At 38.1% G+C, this 7,384-nt stretch overlaps 1 pseudogene; it reads left to right on the top strand.

The window, feature by feature from the left end:
- The first annotated feature begins 3,893 nt into the window (after positions 1-3,893).
- Positions 3,894-6,575, top strand: LOC102838710 (annotated as a pseudogene).
- The last annotated feature ends 809 nt before the right edge of the window (positions 6,576-7,384 follow it).

Below are 7,384 nucleotides of genomic sequence, written 5' to 3'. Positions count from 1 at the left end.
AGACTATTTGTTAGGTCACAAAGTCAATGTCAATAAGTTTAATAATATCTATTACTACAAAGTATCTTTTCAGATCACAATGCTATAAAATTAGTAATCAATAATAGGAAGACCAAGGCAGAAAAATCAAATACGTGGAAATTAAATAGCATCCTGCTTAAAAGCTATTAGGTATTAAAACAAATAAAATATTGAAAAAAATTCCTTGAATCAAATGAGAATGAAAAAACAATATACCAAAACAATTGGGACACAGCAAAAGCAGTGCTTACAGGGGAATTTATAGCAACAAATGTCCACATGCAAAAAGAAGAGAATCAATATCAATATAATAACACAACATCTCCAACAATTAGAAAAAAGGCAGCAGAGTAAGCTTACAGTCACCAGAAGAAAACAAATAATAAAGATTATGGCAGAAATAAATGAATTAGAAAACAGACAAACAACAGAAACAATCAATAAAATAAGAAATTGTTTCTTTGAAAGAATAACCATTGGCAAATATAACAAAAGAAAAATTGCTGTTGTTGTTAAGTGCCATTGATGTGTTGGCACTCATAGTGATCCTGTAGAGGGTTTATGAGGAGTAATTGCAGAGTTTGAACCAACAACCTTGCAGTTCAAACCAACCTTGCAGTCTAGTGCCTATCCTACAGAGTCACAACAGGACTCCAAAGAAAAGTAGAAGATGCAAATAACACGTATATGAAAGTGTATGGGTAGTGTCACAATAGAACCAACAGAAATAAAAAGGATAATAACAGAATACTATAAAGAACTGTACTCCAACAAATTAGAAAATACAGAAGAAATTGATACATTTTTTGAAAAACAGCCTATTTAAAAGACCACAGAATGAATAGAAAACCTGAACAGACTTATAACAACAACAACAACAAAAATATTGATCAGGTCATTTAAAAATCCCAACAATAAAAACATTTGAGCCTAGCTGACATTATGGTAAATTATCCGAAACATTCAGAGAAGAACTGAAAAAGCATTTAACAAAATCCAATATTCATTCATTTTAAAAATATTCAGCAAAATAGGAACAGAAGGGAAATTATTCAACATAATTAAGAGCATATAAACAAATCCAACCATTAATATTACTCTCAATAGAGAGGAACTGAAAGCATTCCTTTTGCAAACAGAAGCCACACAAGGATCCTCTTGTGTGTTGGGAAGTCTTAGACAAAGCTATCAGGCATACAAAATGGCAAAAAAGACATAAAACCCTCTCTCTTGATAGATAGTCGGATCCTATAGATAGAAAATACCAAAGACTCCAAAAGAAAATTATTATAAATCATTGAAAGATCCACCCAAGTGGTAAGGTACAAGATCAATATACAAAAAGCAGTTGGATAACTGATCTTTGACAAAGGGCAAAAACACGTTAAGTGGGGAAGAGACAGTCTCTTCTGCAAATGGTGCTAGGAAAACTTGAAATCCAATTACAGAAGAATGAAATGACACCCATATTTCAAACATATAATAAACCAATCTCATTGCAGATTAAAGGCCTAAATGTAAAACCTAAAACTAAAAAATTCATCAATGAAAAATAGGTACAAATTTAGGGGCTCTGATACATGGCATAAATATACTGTCAAACATAATTAAAATCACACAAATAGTAGAAGACAAAATAGATGACTGGCCCTTTTAAATATTAGACACTTATGTGTTCTGGTAGCGTAGTGGTTATGAATCGGGCTGCCAACCTCAACATCAGCAGTTCGAAACTACCAGCAGTTCCATGGGAGAAAGATGAGGCTTTCTGCTCCTGTAAAAATTTACAGCCTCGGAAACCCTGTGCAGGGTCACTATGAGTCAGAATCGACTCCACGGTACTTAACAACAACAACAACATGTACATCAAAAGTTTTTTTGCCAAAAGAGTTAAAACAGAGTCCACACTGGAAAAAAAGTTGTGCAATGACATATAAGACAAAGGAATAATCTCTAAAATGTATAAAAAAACTAGTGCAACTCAACAAGAAAAGAATACAAACAATTTAAAAACTGGCAGAGGATATGAATTTCACCGTGAACGATATTCAGGCAGCAAGAAACACATGAAAAAGATGTTCATGATCATTAGTCATTGTTGTTGTTGTTGTTAAGTGTCCTCGAGTCAGTTCCGACCCATAGTAACCCTGTATAGGGTTTCTGAGGAACAGCTGGTGAGCTTGAATGATCAATCTTGTGGTTCAAACTCATTTTGCAGTCCAGCTCATTAATCTTTAGCGCCACACTCAAAATAACAATGAGATATCATCTCATAGCAGCATTAATAGTAAAGTTCAAAAACACAAAAAACAACAAATGCTGTGAGCTTATGGAGAGATTGGGACCCTTCTACATTGCTCTTGAGACTGTAAAATGCTTCAACTACTTTGGAAAATGCTGTGGCCCATCCTTAGGAACTTGAAAATAGAAATACCATATGACCCATCAATCCCTCTGTTTGGTATATATTAAGAAGAAATAAGAGCCTAGACACAAATAGATATATGTGCACCAATGTTTATTGCATCACTCTTCACAATAGCAAAAAGATGGAGACAGCCTAAATGTTTATTAATGGAAGAATGGATAAGCATACTTATGTACCTATACACTATGGAATATCATGCAATGGTGAAAAATGATGAAGAATCTGTGAAACACACTATAACATAGAACCTTGAGGATATTTATGCAGAGTGAAATGAAGCAGTCACAAAAAGGACAAATGTTGTTTGTACCACTATTATAAAAACTCAAGAAAAGGTTTTAATGCTAAAAGAGGGAAAGGAGAGTAATTCACTCTCTAAAGGGTTGTTGTTGTTAAGTGCCTTCCAGTCGATTCTGACCCATAAAGACTTTGTATAGGGTTTTCAAGGAGCAGCTGGTGAGCTTGAACCACCGACCTTGCAGTTCAAATGACTTTGCAGTCTGACACATTAGCCCACAGCACCACATAATAGACACATGTTAACTCAGGTAATGGGGGGAGGGGCGGGTAATGCACAAGAAGAGAGAGGTTGGCAGAAGAATCATAAAGATAGGTGAAGACACAGAGAGGTATGCAAAGGCCAAAGTAGATAGATTCAAATAGTATTATATACACAACCTTGAAACAACAGTGTTCTGTGGGTAGATACATGGACAGATAAAAAGATTGACTAGGTATGGGAGTATAGAAGGAAGAGTGAGAATATAGATATCCACAAATATAAAAGTGTTTGAAAGAGGTACATGGGTACAATTTGCTGCAAACACAACTATGAATATAGTGGAGCATACAACAGGCAAAATGATGAAACTTGCTTAAATCTTATCAACCATCTTAAGGCAATGAGTTTCTGGGTCTACAGGATCAGGACCATAGTCTCAGCGAATACCATGGTCAATTGGCTTATGCTAACAGTCCACAAAGACAATGTTCTATATCCTAATTTTGCATCTGAGATCTTAAAAGCTCATGAGTGGCCATCTAAGGTGCAACTATTGGTCTCTGCATGTATGGAAGAATGAAAAGTGATGAGAATTAAAGACACTTGGAAGCAATTAGTTAAATGGACTAATGGAACATGTGAATATCAGTCTCCAGAACTCTGTTACCAGAAGAACTAGATGATGCCTGTCTACCACTACCAGTGGCTCTGAAAGGAACAACAATAGAAGGTCTCTGATACAGTAGCAGAAAATATGGACCAAAACTCGAAACTATAAAAAAGACTAGGATTACTGGTCAGATAGATGCTTGAGGAGCCCTAGACTATGGCACTCGATCACCCATCAGGTCTGGAAATGATCTTAATCCCATGACCCAATTTTCAGTCAAGCAGTATAGAGGCATGTAGGGGGGACAACAATATTAGTAAGATACGCTCACCATGAAATGTTCAGTCATTCAAAATCAAAAGGTGAACAATTACCTAAGACAAAGGTACGAAGAGATGGAAAGGTGTGTAGAATGGAAAGAGGGGCCACAGGTAGGAAATGGGATGGCTATTGTTGCATAGAAGGGATTGCAATCATTGAGATGAAACAAAATGTATGATTTGTTTAATGTAAAACTGATGATCTTGTCTGTAAACCTTCATTTACAATAAAAAGTAAAAGAAAAGAAAAAAAAGAAGAGAGAGAGAGAACAAAACAGGAAAGAGAAACAAACCTAAGGTGCGCTGGTAATAGATATAGCAGACATATACTTAAAATTAAGTGATAAGATATTCAGAAAAGATATAGCAAGGAATGAATAATCTAAGCAAAATTAGAATCTGTAAAAAAAAACAAAATGGGATTTTCAAAACTGAAAAACACACGGTATGAATTTAATGACTCAGGTTGACTTAATTGCAAATTACATACAACAATAGAGGGGATTTTTTGTAGATTTAATATAGCAGAAAATATCCATTTTATAATACAGGAAGAATAAAGTCATTAAAATATAGACATGATCTCAGATGGAAAGTGAGAACTGAGGTAACAAAAGAACCAAAGAATGACTGAGAATTTCCCAAATCAAAGATCATGTCACAGTCAAGGTTTGAAATTTTCAAAATGCGAAAAGTGCAAAGAGAACAAGACCTAAGTACATCTGAAAACACAAAGCAAAAATCTTAAAAAGTATTCAGAAAAAAAAGACAATTCAGTAGACCAATCATAATTCAAACTTTCCCACCAAAACAGAAGTTATAAAACAATAGAAAGTCTCTTAAATGCTGAAAGAAAACAAAAGCCATTCTAGAGTGTTATTCTCAAGCCAACTCGTTGGCACTTAACAACAATAACAACAACAACAACAGAATGTTATTCCTAGTTAAAATATGATTCAAAAATAAAGCCTAAGAGCCTGGAAATACAGTCAGTTGTTTGTAAACATATAATAGACACAGTCAATATTGAAAAATATAATCAATAAACTTTAATAAAAGAACAAAGGCAACCCAAAGGAGAAAGTATAGAAATCAAAGTTTATTGGTGGTTACCAGGTTCCAGTTGGAGAGAAGAGGAAAAAGAAGCTCATTGCTTAGGGGATATTGAGCTTTTTTAAGCCTTGTGGAAATTTTTGGAAATGGATAATAGTGATAGTTGGGGCATGATAAACATTAGTGTCATTGAATTGTCCATGAGAAGAATATTGGCAAATGTTTTGTGACATATGTATATTTACCACAACAAGAAAATTTTAACAATAAACTAACAAAAACTAGGAGGCAATCATTAACTGTTGAATTAATGAATTAAAAAATTTTTTAAAGGAAAATGAAAGTAATCTTTAGCAAAAATAACTAAAAATGAATTACCATAGATATAAATCTAAGATGAAAAGCTATAAAACTTCTAGGAGATATCAGAAAATCAAGTGATCTTGGTTTTGACAATGACTTTTTAGACACAACGCCAAAATCATGATTCATTAAAAAAAATTGATAAGTTAGATTTCATTAAAATTAATATTTGCTCTGTGAAAGACACTGTTAAGAGTAAATATTTGCAAAACACATGTTTGAGGCCACTGGGATGGCTGGTACGGGAGCTGGAGCGGAGCTCACAACGGAGCTGCGGCGGGAGTCGAAGCCCAGGCTTGCAATCAGCTGCACACACAGCATTCATACACGCTACCAGCCTGTGGCTCAGCCCTCGGTCTGCAGGATGGACGGCACATCCCATCTGGGGGCCTAGGCTCTAGGGACAACTCCCCCCACCACCACCACCACCAAGGCGCTTTTCGTGGTGTTTGCGCGGGTGTGACATCGCTTAGCCACCTGTTGCTGTACGAGAAGCTGCTCAGCCAGGTGGGTCATGAGCCCATGCCCCCCACCATTGTGACCAATGTCTTGGGGAGAAAGGTCCTTTATCTGCTCAACTTCTTCACCTACGCTAAGTACATTGTGCAAGTAGATGGAAAGACAGGACTGTTCCGAGACCTGAGCCCCTTACTGATGTCCAATGCCCTCTCCACTGTATCCCAAGGCAGCATGAAAAAAGGTTTTCACTCCAGGTGAGACAGAGCAGGTTTCCAACAAAGATGACATAAGACTTCTCTGAAGAAATCAATGAAGACTTCCTTCAAGATGCTGATGTAGTGTGTGTCCTGCATGCCCACCCCTTGCATGTCATCTCAATGTGCTGCATGGTGCAGTTTGTGGGACGGGAAACCAAGTACAGTGGTATGCTGAGTTCCATTGAGAAGATTTTCAAAGAGGAGGGACTGCTTGGATCTTCATTGGCTCAATGTGGTTTTCTTGTGGGGCTCTAATCTATTGGCCCAATTCATCAATGCCTATCTGGTGGATGGCTGTTTCAGCCAGGCCCTGGCCATCTGGAGCTATACCAAGTTTGTGATGGGAATTGCAGTCAGTATACTGACCTACCCCTTTCTGATTGGTTGGTGATCTCATGACTGTGAACAACTGTGGGCTGCAGGTGGGTTGTCCCCTTACTCCCCAGTGTTCAAGTCCTGGATCCACTGTTGGAAGTATCTGAGCATGTAGGGCCACCAGTTCTGTGGCTCCAGCCTGCTTTTCTGCCAGGTATCATCAGGATCATGCTTTGCCTTTGAATAATCTGAATCATGATAAAACAAAACAAAAACCATGCCGTCTCAGGCTGGACATGTGGGTGAAACCTGCTCATCTCTGGGCACCTGCAAGACAGAATGACTCCAACCCAGCAGCACCTAGATGTGCTCCAGCCCAGCCAGGCTTCACTTTTCATAGTTGCCATGTATCTGTCCAGAGGTGGGGGTCAGGATGGGGTTGGCACTGCACCCAGTGGATTGGGTCACCTATTAGACCTACAGAAAGTGCGGTGAGACTGAGGAATCGGTCTGATTCCCCTTCCCAGATTAGCTAAATCTGCCTGGTACAGGGCCTGGAGAACAGCTGGTGGAGGCCCAGGTTGGGTGGAGAGAGACTAACAGGGTCAGATTGGACCCCCAGCCCCACTCACCTACTCACACTCCAGTCTGCCTAACACTCATTCTGCCCCTTACCCTGGAAGCCTTACTCCTGTTCTGTAAATGGTTGTGGACCCTCTCATATGGCCACATTGTATCTAGGCTTGTGCTAGGAGGCTAGGTTCTGCTTCTATTTTTCTCAACACTACTTTTCTGATAGGAAAGCGGCACCCTCTTTGAATGGGAAATCATGTAACTATGCAGAGTGTGTCTCCCTCGTCTAATGTTCATTCTTTTAAAGGTGACCCTACAGTGAGGGATCTGGTTCTCTGCGTCACTGTCATGAATACCCAGCAATCATGTTGATCAGTGTCTCTGGTTTTACCCAGTTTAAAAATTCATAATAAGTTCAGATTCCTTTTCTCTCGAATAAATGTACTGTGGTGATTGGGGGGAGGGGGGGGAACACAACACATA

The sequence above is a fragment of the Chrysochloris asiatica genome, unplaced genomic scaffold (assembly GCF_000296735.1).
Source record: "Chrysochloris asiatica unplaced genomic scaffold, ChrAsi1.0 scaffold00538, whole genome shotgun sequence".
In the NCBI taxonomy this organism is placed as follows: Eukaryota; Metazoa; Chordata; class Mammalia; order Afrosoricida; family Chrysochloridae; genus Chrysochloris; species Chrysochloris asiatica.
Note: the sequence above shows the minus strand (reverse complement) of the source record. Positions and strands in the feature narration are given on the sequence as shown.